The sequence below is a fragment of the Aphelocoma coerulescens genome, chromosome 12 (genome assembly GCF_041296385.1).
Source record: "Aphelocoma coerulescens isolate FSJ_1873_10779 chromosome 12, UR_Acoe_1.0, whole genome shotgun sequence".
Taxonomy (NCBI): Eukaryota; Metazoa; Chordata; class Aves; order Passeriformes; family Corvidae; genus Aphelocoma; species Aphelocoma coerulescens.
The window spans coordinates 15,257,751-15,271,508 of NC_091026.1; the positions used below are offsets into that span (position 1 = coordinate 15,257,751).

General features: G+C 40.9%; 1 protein-coding gene across 16 annotated transcripts in view; it reads right to left on the bottom strand.

Moving 5' to 3' along the window:
* Positions 1 to 13,758, bottom strand: part of MAGI1 (membrane associated guanylate kinase, WW and PDZ domain containing 1) — a 336,356-nt gene that overhangs the window by 37,426 nt on the left and 285,172 nt on the right. The gene's annotated exons all lie outside the window — the stretch shown is intronic.

The window sequence follows — 13,758 nt, forward strand, 5'->3', positions numbered from 1 at the left end:
AGAACTACCAGTGCCCTGACCCTGGGGGAGATGCTAGGGAGCTTGGAGAAGGGGGGCTTACACAGATTGCAGGTGATGTAAAGGAACAAACAACTGGGAGGGCACCAGGGAAGGTTTTTTCAAGGACAATTTTGCATTTTGAAGCAGTGTCTTACTCAGTCTGTCATGAGCAAGAGAACTCAAGTGAGATTTCAATCAACTACTTGTGCATAGAGTCCAGTTGCCAGCAGCAAAGGACACACTTGTCTGGGGATTTACCTAAAACGCAGGGAAAGCTCTTTCTTTGACTCAAGACCTCCCTTTTCCCCTTGCTGTTGGAAGAGAGGAAACCCCCCGTATTTTGCTCTGTGTGACACTCCAGAAACAAACATAAACCAAAACACAGATTACACTCCACATTAAGTGCTCAGTAATTCAGATGTTTGAAATCTGCTTTTGTCTTTAGGATGTGATTTATGTGGCATTTATGCTGCATTACATTTTCTACTTTATGCATTTTGTTTATTCTAAACCCCATGCCCTCATCTAACTTTTACACAGAGAATAAAATAAGCAATGCAAGTGAATTACAAATCTGTCTGGGAAGATGCTTATTTTAAGGTAATTTGGGAGATGTTAGCGCTGAATAGGGAAGATCCACAATTAAAAATGATAATCAGAGCTCACTTTGCTGCTGCGTTCAGACTGGGATGCATACTGTAATGACTATTTTAAATATTTTCAAGATTTTGAGGAATATCAGTGCTCTGTATGTCACTCTGATGCATTTCCAGCCAATAGCTGATACCCATCTAGGCAGTGATTGATTGAGGGACAATGAAACATCAAACTGTTTGAACTAAACAATCAAGACTGCAGCTTCATTTCTGCTGATGGGGACTGCTTTTGTGTAATACCCTTAAAGAGGAAAACACTAATAACATTCATGGCAAGTCACATTTTTAACAGGCATCATTTATCACAGAGATAAACACAGAGATAGAGATTCTCCTCTCTCTCTCTCCTTCCACATGCATGCACACACGTTTACTCTCCAAGAGATGTTCTTTCCTATTAAATCAATAGATAGAACAGATCCCCATGCACACACACACACCCTTAACAAACCAGCATGAGACAGAAAAGATTTAACAATGTTTTAAATGTTCTCTCCAAAAATAAAGTGGAAATGCAGGTGAGCTGCTGGGTCAAATTGTATCAGAATTCAGTCTATTGCATCACAAGCATTGAATGTTAAAATTTAGTAGGTATGAACTACTGAACAAACCTTTCCTTCAAAGTTTGTCATTATTTTTGCTGTTCCAACCCCGAAGAGATGGAAAACAGTTGAAAAATAATGCAAAACACATCAAAGCTATTGTTTGGCGGGTCCTTCGGAGGCCAATAAATCTTACAGTGTCACTGCTCTGTGCCAGACTTTGCTGCAGAACAAGCAGTAATTTACTTCTTACCAAAGTAAGTGACTGCAGAACACGTTAACAAATGTTGGTAGTTTTTCATGGGACGAGCTTAGAGCCAGGGGAATAACCTGCCTGTACATTTCCCTGTGAAAATATTATTTATTCATCTAATTAGGGTCTCATTTTAGAACTCCAGTTCCTGGCACAGCAGGCCAAATGAGCAAATGATAGGTATAATGGGGAGTTTTCATGCTCAGATGATGGAATGGATACAGTATTTAACAGTGATGAACATGAAGTGCTTGAATAACCCCCAAATCCTGGGAGCTCCACTAGCAAGGAAATGCCGAGCTTTTCCAAAAAGCTTCTGGTGAAAACATTTCCCAAGCCTATGAATTTGGGACAGTGACAACTGTGAATTACAACACTGGCCTTTTGATTCCATTAACATGTCCCATCACTGCTCACGCCATGCCTTGCTTGGAAACTCATCCTCCTGGCTGCCCCGTTCTCTCCTGAAGCCTCACTGCAACTCTTTCAGAGGTAAGTGGGCCAAGCACAGACAAAACACCCAGTCTGCATCTTCTTAGCATTATCCAGCTTTTTGGTGGTTGGATAAATGGCTTCACATCCCTGGCTAGGAGAAGCCAGAAGGCTTGTCCCTGCTATGCCATCAAACCCAACAATAGAATAATAGTCGTTTATACTGACATGGCAATATAATTTCCCTGTGATTTGATACCTATGGACATCTCTCACTAGTACCTGAAATGCATCTTTTAATTTTGGGGGGTTTTGGAGATATGGATTAGAGAAAATGGAACAGTCAAGAAATCAAACAGGGCTGTTGTCACCACAGAGTTAACAATGTTTTAAAACAAACGATCACATCTGGTAAACAATGTCAATATGACCTAAAACCCCTTGATTGGGCTCATTGTATCTATGTACTAAATGTGCCTGGAATTAAATTAATTAGAAAACACAAATTACTCCCCTCTAAATAACAATGTAATAAAGCAACTGCTTAATGAAAAATATCAGTGATCAGTGAGCAATCCACAAGAGCAAAAAAAGGGATTGTAATCAAACTAAATTCACAGACCCATCAGCAAAGCAAGAAAGACTTCATACAAGGTTAGTCAAAAATGAGTCAGATGCAGGGATCTAAATTAAACTAATTATCACAGAGATTATTACATTTATCTTAACAAAACCCTCTCTCTTTTCTCCCCAGTACTCCCTAAAGCTCAATGTACAGCTGGCTGCATCCATCTGCTCAACTACATTTTGTAACATAGGGGAAAAAATGCAAATCATTAAGCAAGTTTTGCAGCATGACTTCAGCACTCTTAATGCCATTATCCATGAGGAGCTGTATTTCTGTTGCGTGACACTGTGTTACGTTGTGAGTCATGTGACCCATGAATTAAATCCATAATTCAGCTTATTTAATATCATTTGTGTTAACTGCGCAGTCGTGAGCGGTAAAACTTTTGGGAAGCTGTAAGGTCACTAACCCTATCTATGATGAGTTCATGGAAGAACACATGGGACAAAAGTTGACCCCAAGTGTTGCTGTTTCTAACACGCCATTTTAGAGGAACATTTTTTTCCTCAACTCCTTTGTCTTTATGCAACAACCTATGCAACATGGGAAGACCATGACACAAGGCAAACTCTGCTTTACTGAGCATACACAGAATGCAATGTGTGACTACAAACCCCCACACCACAGCCTGGGCCTGGTTCTGGTGAGAGCTCCGAAGGCCACAAATGCCCCAAAATTACCTAAATATACACCAGACACAACGTGCCCTGTTCTACAGCCCCATGTTTTAGAGATGGTAGGTCAAAATTATCTAAAGTTGAATCCTAAGGAAGACCTATCTCTGGGCACCACAGTCATGCAGTCAACCCATCCCAACAGCTTGGACATGTGGAGGCCAGCTGGTGTGAACACTTCGCCTTTCACCACACACACACACAAATTAAATATTTCAATGGGATTTCAACTGAAGTTGGAACAATTCAGTAGTTTGCACAACCCACCCATATGACAAAGGCTCCTGGAATTGCTAAGGGCCAGTCTGGAGGCCAGACTATCATCTTCTTTATGGCTTAGAAAGTCTGTGTACTGCCCAACATTTTTCAGTTTTGGGGTGGTTTTGCACATGAAAGAGAAGAACAGCTTTTTCTAGATCTTCACTTCTCACAGTTTCTTAACTCTTCCAACCTGGACAGCTTATAGACCATCTATATCCAAGAGCAAAATAAGCCATAGGTGAGCCTAAGAAGAAAGGTCACCCATAAGGTTTTGCCCTTATGTCACCTGCAGCCCAGAATGCACCAGTGCTGAAAATTATTCAGAGATGAAAAACACAAGAAAATAAAGATTTCGGACTCTGTCCAAAGGTTAACATTTACAGAGAAAATGTTCCTGCCTGGAAAAAAAAATAAAACGTTCAAGCTTTCTAAATAGCACTTACACCGTGTTGAATAAAACCCAAAGGCTGTATCAAAGAAAATAGACACTTTGGAAGATGAGGTTTAGGTAAAGTACTGGAGTCAGAGGGTGCACAACCACATACCTGGCACTGAACACTGATCGCTGCTTTCTGTGTGCAAAACAAGGAACTTTAAATAATTAACGCTAATGGCCATTAGTGCTGCTGGGGGAGCAGGGGACAGGAGATTGGTGGTGACAAAGCAATCCCCTTGATTCCGTATGATCCATTGCCAAAGAATTTCTAATAAAGGACAAACACTATTTAAAAGAGTAGAGGAAAGTTGATCTTTTCCAAACCAGAACAATCTGCAGCAAGAAAGGCAAGTCTGTGCAAGCATAAGGAGAAGAAGGAAAAAAATCAAGAAGAAATCCCCTACCTGTCCCTGCCAAACTTTTCTGCTCGTCATTGTGATTTACATAACAAGAGCATCACTGCACTAGCAAAAAAAATTAGCTATGCAATACAAGCTTTAAGCAAGAGAATAATTTACACTGCAGTAATATAGCCCTGACATAAATCAAGTTTGGTAACTACCAAATGCAGTGAAAAATGCTACATTTCTAATGCTAATGTTCAATGCTAATGCCAAGCAAGCAATGTCTTGAAGAGATCATCTTGGGCATTATTAACCCACTGTCACTGACGAAAAACATAATGAGGCATAGAACATTATTGCCATTAAGACGAATTTCAGTTTTAGATGCTCTAAAGATGCTAAATTTTATTAGCCTCAAATACTCATTTTTGGTTAGGATGCTGAACAATTCCTCGCCATTAAAAGGCTCAGTCGTATTTTCAGCATTTCAAATGAGTATTGATTTTAGAAGTGATAAAAAAAGATACAGGCTAATAAAATGCTATTTAATTACTATGAAAATATAAATTTAAGTAGGCAGTAATATATATATATATAAAAGGTAATGCCAAGACAGTAAGATAATAAAGAGATTGAGAATTAGTGTGACAATTACCCATCTAGCCTATGGTTGAAAGCATGTCAAAAGTTCTTGTATTTTTATTTTGAATCTCATTAAATGAAGTGCTTATTGTAAAACTCAAGCTGTTGGAGTCATATGCTTAGATGAAAACCTTTGTTGATATTTAAACAAATATGTACATAGACATTACATTTCTGAAATCTCACAAATTTCAGATGCTAAACACTGGAATTGGAAAGTAGAGACCCCCATGTTCTTCTTACACAGAAAGGGGTGTGTGTATACACAGAATTATGTATCCAGTTTTCATATACATAAGCATACATGTGTGGCTATCCATGAGGGTACCTATCCTTTCCCAGAAGCCCATAAAATCCATGACTTACAAGCTTTATTTCTGGAAACCATCTCACAGTTTTTGGGGCATGCTGCAGTTTTGAAGATGCACAGTCCCATGGCTCCCCTCCCCAGCTGGCTGTCCCATGGCATGACCATGGGTGCCAAAGGGCAGCAGCACCTCCAGGCCAATCCCACTGCCACTCCAAGCTTAGTATAGAGGATGCTAAAGATGAGAAACCATATTTTGCTAGTCACATCTGTATTTATCCTGCTCAGTGAGAGTGTTTGTCTTCAGACTTACCACTGCACTGCTACAATGTGTAAATCCATGTGCTCAAACTGGGTGGCTTATGGCAGATTCTCATATTTCATATCTGGAGAGCAGCCTGCACATAGGGGATGCCTACAAACACGGCCCTCTTGGCATTAGTTTGATGCTGCTATTAATACATAACATCCCTTAATAATAAGCTAGTACTTACAGAATGCTTAGCCAGGTTCAGACCTGGGGAGTGCACATCCACACAAGCCACACTAAAATGCTCTACTAGAGGACTACGGTTTTATGGATGTTTTCACAAAACATAACTTTATTCGTTTGAAACTAGTTTTCTATTAAAATAGATCAGTAACTTGATCTTACTTCTAAGGATGTAACCTGTACATCTCAGAAACTAATCCTGAAGGATGGAAAGAAAACTTCTGAGGACTGCTATTTACCTGCACATCCCTACCAACATCACCTTCATGTGCCTCCAGCCACAGGGTCCTGATCTGTCCAAGCATCCTCAGCCTGCTGTGTCACGTCCCTGAAGCTCAGCCTCCTCTACCAAGTCTGTCTGGCCTACAAGCCCTGCCAGCTGCTTAAGACCAACTCATGGTGCACTGCAGGTCTTCTGGCACAAAAGGCACAGGTTAAACGAATCTTCTCCATTCCTCTGGCACCAGAGTGCAGGCCTCAGTTTGCCTATCTATCACCATCACAAAAATAAGCATATCTGACTGAGACAAAAATAAACATTAAAATGAATAACATAACATCCCAATGCAGAAAGGGAAAAACATTTAAATTCAGAATGGAGAGATGTAGAGACATGCAGATAGATATTTAAAAGCAATCAACTTCAGAACAAAACCATTGACTAGTCCATTACAAAGTCATCCTTCTTCCTCAGTTTTACCCACCTGCTACTGCTTTTAATGACTCTTCAAATGTATTTAATTACAGTGATAAACAAAGACCTTTCTTGGATTTCTGATACCTCATTACTTCTGTTGTGACTAGTTATTATAATGCTAAATCAAGGCAGCAGCTACTGCACCTACCTGCAGTGTGGCTGATAAAAACTCATTATTTACTTGCACACCAAAATGTCACCCAGGCAGTATGTTCCTGATGAGGAAAACCTGAGTGGAACGAAACCCTCCTTGCTGCACACCTCCAAGTCTGCTCCATTTCCTGCCGTGCAAATCCTGATGAAGATGTGGGAGGCACATCTCCAGCTAAATCTGCCTTATCTCATGCACAGTATTAGGTTCTGCTGTGCCACCTTGTGTTACATCACATCACATCAGATATAAAACAACACTGTGTGGGTTTGAGCTGCTTCACTTACACCACTTCAGCATTTAATACCAAAACCAAATCAACATAAGGTGAAAAAAAAAAAAAAAGCACCAACTTTCAAAACCTCAAGCTAAGGAGGGAAAAAAAAAACCCTTAGGAAGAATTTCAGAGCTCTCATCTTTCATGTGCTAAGCCATATCCTGTTTTGTTCTCATCTTAGAGCCTACTGCTTTCTGCAAGATAAGGTGGTTTGGGCAATAAAACATCCTGATGAGGAGATTTCAGCCATTTTTTTTTTCTTCCAGCATTCAGCAAATGCTTTGGTTTTCTAACTGATGCTAAAGCAGATCCAGATTCCCTGCCACAGAAAGGCAGCCATGCACATAACATGCACACCATCACTATTGTGCTGTCAGCATGCAGGACTACACAAAACTGACATTATTTCCTTATTCCGAACGTGTTAATTCCTCCTTAGTAACTGAAGTACAGGTTTCCTCCTGGCCTTAAAGCATGTTTCATGAAATAGCAAAAAACTTTAAAAGATATCAACCCTTGAAATAAATGCAAAATGTGTAACAAAATGCCAAATAGTGAATCAGCAACTGCTCTATCCTATTTTACACTTCCAAGCAACTCGGGAGCTCAGATGACACATATATCTGGGGGATACAAGCTATAGCATAGATAGGCCATGCTGCCACAAAAATGCAGGGTAGCTCATGTAAAGCTGATGCTGACCCAAAACGCAGATTTCACAAGCATCTCTTCATTTGCTTACTCATTTCTAGGAGAGAATCAGTGCAAATGGAGTTAATGAAGGGTAGCTGAGGGGAAAACACTTGTGCCTCGAATGCCTAACAGATTAGTGTCAGCACTTCACATGGATCACACCAGCAATAGCTGGAAATTCTGCAGGCAATTAAAATGTTCATACCCTAGCAATGCCAAATCTCCTTCATTATCAGAACTGTAATATTATAAAGCTGCTGGTTTTGGTGTTCATAGGACAATGTGCTTTGTTTGGAGTTCCTTGGATTTTTGCACACGTGGGATTTTTGATATTTGGGTTTGTCAATTACTATTTCAACTGGATGCCTTGTACTGAAAAACTCCAGCAGGACCTGGCAATGTTAATTAATTAGTTCCTGCAAATGCATTATTTATATGAACATTAGTAGCATACATCAAACTACTTGGTGTCTGAGCAAGCTACCAACAATTACCCTTAGTGGCTGTAGCATCTGTAGGCATGAAAAACCTGGGTGAAACCCTGCTGCCTCCTGGAGCCTAATGGGAGCCTTGTCATGGACTTGAGCAGCACCAAAACCTCCCCTTTGTGTTTTTGCTAAGCAAAGTCATCCCAAACATCAAAAATTCAGATCATCAAAAGCAAACGGCTAATGTCACTAAGATTAACACCTGTAAAGCACTTTGAAGGAGAAAAAACACCATGTAATCCCAAAATATTACATTATTTATAAGACGACCTGATTTTAAATGTTAAGTTCAGCTTATTTTTATCACAAAGAGAAAACAAGTTTCTGCTCGCTTGCTTTACAAAACCAATTACCAGTGATCAGTGTATGGTGCTGCATAACAATACACAGCATTGTCCCAAAAAGGCGTATCTAACACTCTGGAGCTACTGCAGGAAAATTAACTTGCACAGTGGATTGAAACACATGCACATAAGCAATTCTAATCAGGGGTATGAACTTCAAACTTCTTATTAAAAATACCTAAACTTATAACATTTCCCTTATTTCATCTTTTCCTGACTTCAACTGATTTTTCTATCTGCTCCTTGATATACTAGTGCCTAATCAGAATAAGGCTATGAGAGAATGGTAAATGTGACATCAAACTTGCTTTAAACTTTCTTTAAAGTCTCATCAGTTTCTTTTGGCCTTGTTAGAATATAATTCCAGTCAACAGAGAAAAGAGAATAACAAGGAGTAACTTGGTGGTTAGGAAAAAAAAAGATGCGGCTACTCCCAACTACAGGTTCCCTCACTCCTGCTCCTTCCCTGCACCTAAATTTTAACAATGCATTTTTACTAGGATTGTCTGTTTTCAGAAAATGGAAAAGGCACAATGCAAGACATTTTAAAAACATCTCATTTCTAACACAGTTTGTAAACCAACTTACAAACTTCACTAATCTGATACCCTTCTTGCCAGGCAATGTTCTTTAAAGGATACAGTAACAAAAATAAACAAGAAGAAATAATTGAAGACAGATTTTTAAATGCCAAACAAGAGTCCATGGTTAATCAAGAAATCCATAACTCTGGAATTATAAAGTAATAACCCTGGAATACAAAGTAATGAACTAAATTTCCTAAATATGATTTACTAACACTAACCATAAAGGGATGAGGGGTGCCTGTGAGTCTGGATGGTATTATTTGTACTACAATATCAGGTATTTTTCAGCATACAGCTCAAAACAACCTCTACTGAGTGACAAATTGAAAGATTCAACAAACAGGTTTAGTGGAAGATACCTGAGTAGAAGGTACCTGGAGCTTTGGTAGCTGGTGGTGATGGACAGAAGGTAAGACAAGGAAAAAAGAGGTGATTTGAAAAGGGATTTTAAAAAAGTTTAGAAGTCAGTTGAGCACACCAGAGGGCAGAAAGGAATTAGATTTGCCCCTGTTCTGGGGGTCCAGGGAAGGAGCTGACACAGCATGGTGGGCTGTGGAGCAGAGTAAGAAAACCAACCATAACAGTGGCACATGAATGACAACTGGCATCAGCAGCTCTGTGCCCGGTGAGGTGGGGTCCAGGGAGTTCCTACAGATACAAACACAGCACAAAGACCTCACTATAAAGCTCTGGTCCCTCTGTACTTGAGCTGAAAACACTGCTGGAAGTGGTGAACTTTTCTTCCCATTCCACAGGCTTTGGCACTGGCAAACATGCTCTGTGGTAACCATCAGATGACTCCCAGGTTGTGATTTTTGTCCCAAATGCAGTTTGGACTCACTTTCTCTCTAATTCAGCAGCTGCTAAGACAGTTTGAAATTTTCTGGCAGCTCAATGCTTAAGTGGCATGACTTTCAACTCACTCTTCACTGCAAGCCTAAAGGGCAAACAGAAGTGAGTGGCTTGCTCAAAAGAGTTCAAGTCTGCACTGAATAGCTGATTGCAGCTCTAATTATACCATGGTTTTACATCATTAGGGACAGCAACTGAAAAGGAGCTCTAATTCCAACAGTTTTTTTTTTTTTTTTTGCTCTTACCACTCAGTGATCCAGTTCCAGCTAAGGAAGGGAAGGGAAAACTTCATTTCCAGGTGGGAATTCCAGCAAGGGAAGGTCCATGAAGCTAAGGAATAGGTTTATTGCTTTAGAGCTTTGTAATTTTTTTCCATTGTTGCAAATTTTTGTTGTAGTTACATGTGTCACAAGGAACATCTTAAGCCTACTGACTTGAGGACCAAGTGAGCAGGACTATTGCAACAGACCTCTCCCCATTTCCACCAACCTCACTACTCCCCACAAACACCTTCCATTCCATTGAACCATAAATAGGAAATTTACTATGGACTTTGACATGGAGGTAAGACTCAGGTACCCACTGATGGGCATTTAGACAAGTAGATGTTGCATTGGTTCGTCTTCCCATAGAATACATTTAGTTTTGACACTCTAGTATATATCTATATATCTATCTAGCATATATATTTTTTCCAGAAGATGTATTTCCCAGTTTAATGTGAGTTTGGCACTAGGGAAAGCAATTAGAAATGGTACTGATTTGCACATGATATGTAAGTGACATTTCACCTGCGTGCCTTTACTTTGATCTGGAGCAAAGTGGGACCACATCTTCAGGGGGATTATGTAGATCAGGCTCAAGGTTTATGCTATTTTCGACCTTCCGGTGAATACAGATGCAACTGTGAGAGCTTTGAAGGTAAATTGTCTATTCAAACCTGCACAAACACTGCCCAGTGTAATTCTTGGAACTGAACACAAACTAAACACATATATTTTGGTTAACCTGAAGACCGACCTAAAAAAGAGGAAAAAAAGGAAAAAAAATCCTCTTTAATCAGAGGCAATTCACAAAATATAAAATACATGAAAGTTTTCACTGAAACAAATACTAGATCTTAGTGATTCCAAAAAATACAGCACAGTAGTTTTGCAGAATAGCTTGTTCTGACACAACCTGTCCCACCATAAACACAACTTCCAGAATAAAAGTCCCTTGGGAAGCAGGGAAATTATCCTGACAAAATGTTGTTTTTATTATGAATAGAGTCCATGCAGAATGGAGAGGTATTTGAGAATTGCTTATTTCAGTTGATTACAGTGCATAGGCAAGGCTTCAATGACTAATGGATTTCAAGTGGCAAATAATATTACCTTGTTTCTTCGCTCTTTTTGGTTTTTTTGGTTTTTATTTTTGTGGAAAGTACTTTGTGTACTTGGTAGGTACAAGGTTGAAAGAACGTTTCCAGCTACAAACATTCAAAATCAAGTTGTACCTTTTGTGGTCACATTAACTATAATTCTTTAAAACAACCAAAGTACGTAATCACAATTTCCAGTGCAGGGACAAAAACATATACTTAATTCTCCATTTTGCAGCAGCAGCACGGTTTACTTTGAGGCGTAGAGCCCTCAAATGGTCCTGCTGGCTTATCAAGCACCTCCTCTGCTGTTTCAGGGACCATGTCCTGTCCTCTTCAAATGTGCCAAGCTTCACCTTCAGGCAGCAAAGCCTTTGTGCCTCCTCCAGTTTTACTTACAGGCTCTAATGGCTTGGTACTCACTCCTCATTTCCAGTTTAACTTACTCTCAGCAAACAACACACGGTTGTTCAGTCAACTTCTTAGTTTAAATACCTTCTATCTCTCCTGCCTAATAGAGACAATAATTATTTTGTCCCCTCTGTCCCTTCATTTTGCTAAGCAAAAGCAGCTTTGCCAACTGGCCCAGTCAACCCTCTGCACTCTGGGGGGGCTGAACTCTTTCTGAACCCCTCAAGATGAGTGAGTTTTATCCAGTTTTATCCATATATAGGTGAAACAGGAAAACAACAGCAATATAATTAAGCCTACAGAGGGGAGGAGGGAGAAGAAAATAAAAAATTAGAAAATAAACCAGACCATGGACAAGGTAAGTTTTTTTTGAGGCCTCTGGAAAGCAAATTCTCAGTGATCTGACTTTGTACAGGTATTTATCCCTCTGCCCCAATCCTGCATGAGTTCTGCAAACGATTTTAGACAACACATGAGCCCACAGAGGGGGCGTTTCAGCTTCATCCCTCCTGAAATCATCCTTGTGTTCCTCACTCAGAGGCAGCAGCAGGATTTGCCCTCTCCCATAAGCCAGCGCTTCAGCTGAACACACTTCACAGTAAATATTTTACAGACTGTTCTCAGCAGCTCTGGGTTTGCATTTTAACAATTAGACCTCCTTGTTGGGAGTGCACCAGCAGCTTGGAGCAGGCAGAGCTTTTCCTGTGTATTGCACATCTCTTTCTGATATTTTTCTGCTTGATTAGTAATCACTTCTGAAAATCCTTTCGACAGCTCTTGAATACAAGCCTTAGTGTTGCAGGGATGCTTCCTGCACAGCAGGACTGAATGCAAATGTTGGGCTGAAGGAAGAATGCTGACAGCATCTCAGCACTTTTCTCACTGGACACCAGAGGGAGGAGGAGGAAAGGATAAGTGACAGGGAAGCTAAAGAACAGCTTCAAAAGCCCTGAAGGAGCTTATCAGACACCCGAGCCAAAAAAATTTCTGCAATCAGACCAAAATAAATAGTGGCGCCTTGTCTGGGGATGGTGCTGCTGAGGAGAGACTTGGCAGGGGTAACAGGAGGTAAAGTTACAGGGAAAAGGACCCAAGTGCAGCAGCACTGAGTGCCAGGTGGATTTTAGCCAGTTCCACCTTTTGTTTTTTTAAATAGTTTAGATTGGAAAGGACCTTGAAGATCCAGTTCAAGCTGCCCTGCTGGGCACAGGACACCTCCCACTATCCCAGGCTGCTCCAAACCCCATGCAGCCTGGCCTTGGACACCTCCAGGGATGAGGCTGCCACAGCTGTGGCCCTGGGCAACCTGTGCCAGGGCCTCACCACCCTCACAGGGAACAACTTCTTCCCAATGTCCAATCTAAACCTACCTACTTTCAGTTTAAAGCCATTCCCCCTGCCCTGTCACTACACGCTCCAGTGAAAAGTCATTCTCCAGCAATCTTGCAAGCCCCTTTATGTACTGGAAAGTGTTATAACATTTCCCTGAAGCCTTCTCTTTTCACGCTGAGCAACCCCAACTCTCAGCCTGTACTCATAGCAGAGCTACTCATTGTAGATACAGAAATGCTGCTAGCAAGGATTTTCTTGCTATTTTGTAAGTTCATGAGAGACTTTTCTCTCACGCAGAAGAGGTACCAGAGTTATGTAAACAACCAAGCCACCTGCAACCTTGAAAAGTCTTGTTTATGGTACAGTACAAAAATATTTTGACAATAGGTGTTTTAGGACTTTAGCCAATCACCCCCACGGGGTGGCTGGTCCTTTGTCCAATTAGACTATGAAGAAAAAAGTCTATAAAAGAGTTTGTAAAATAATTAAATGAATCAATCTTGCTGCACAATTCTTGCCTGCTGGATCTTCTCTCCTCCTCCTCCCTACGGCTGTAGGACATGGTGATGCACCCTAGGGCCCAGGCCTGTGGTAATAACTCATAGCTCTGATCATCTTGGGGGCCTCCTCTGGACTTGCTCCCACAGGTCCACGTTGTTCCAATGCTGGGCCCCCAGAGCTGGATGCAGTGCTCCAGGTGGGACCTCACAAGGATGGAGTAGAGGGGCAGAGTCCATCCCTCACCTGCTGCCCATGGTGCTTTGGATACAGGCCAGGACACGGTTGGATTTCCGGGCTGTGAGCGCACATGGCTGGGGCATGTCCAGCCTCTCATCCGCCAACATCACCTTAGGAGCCTTAAGAAAACCTGACTGGTTTTGGTTCTGGGTCTACT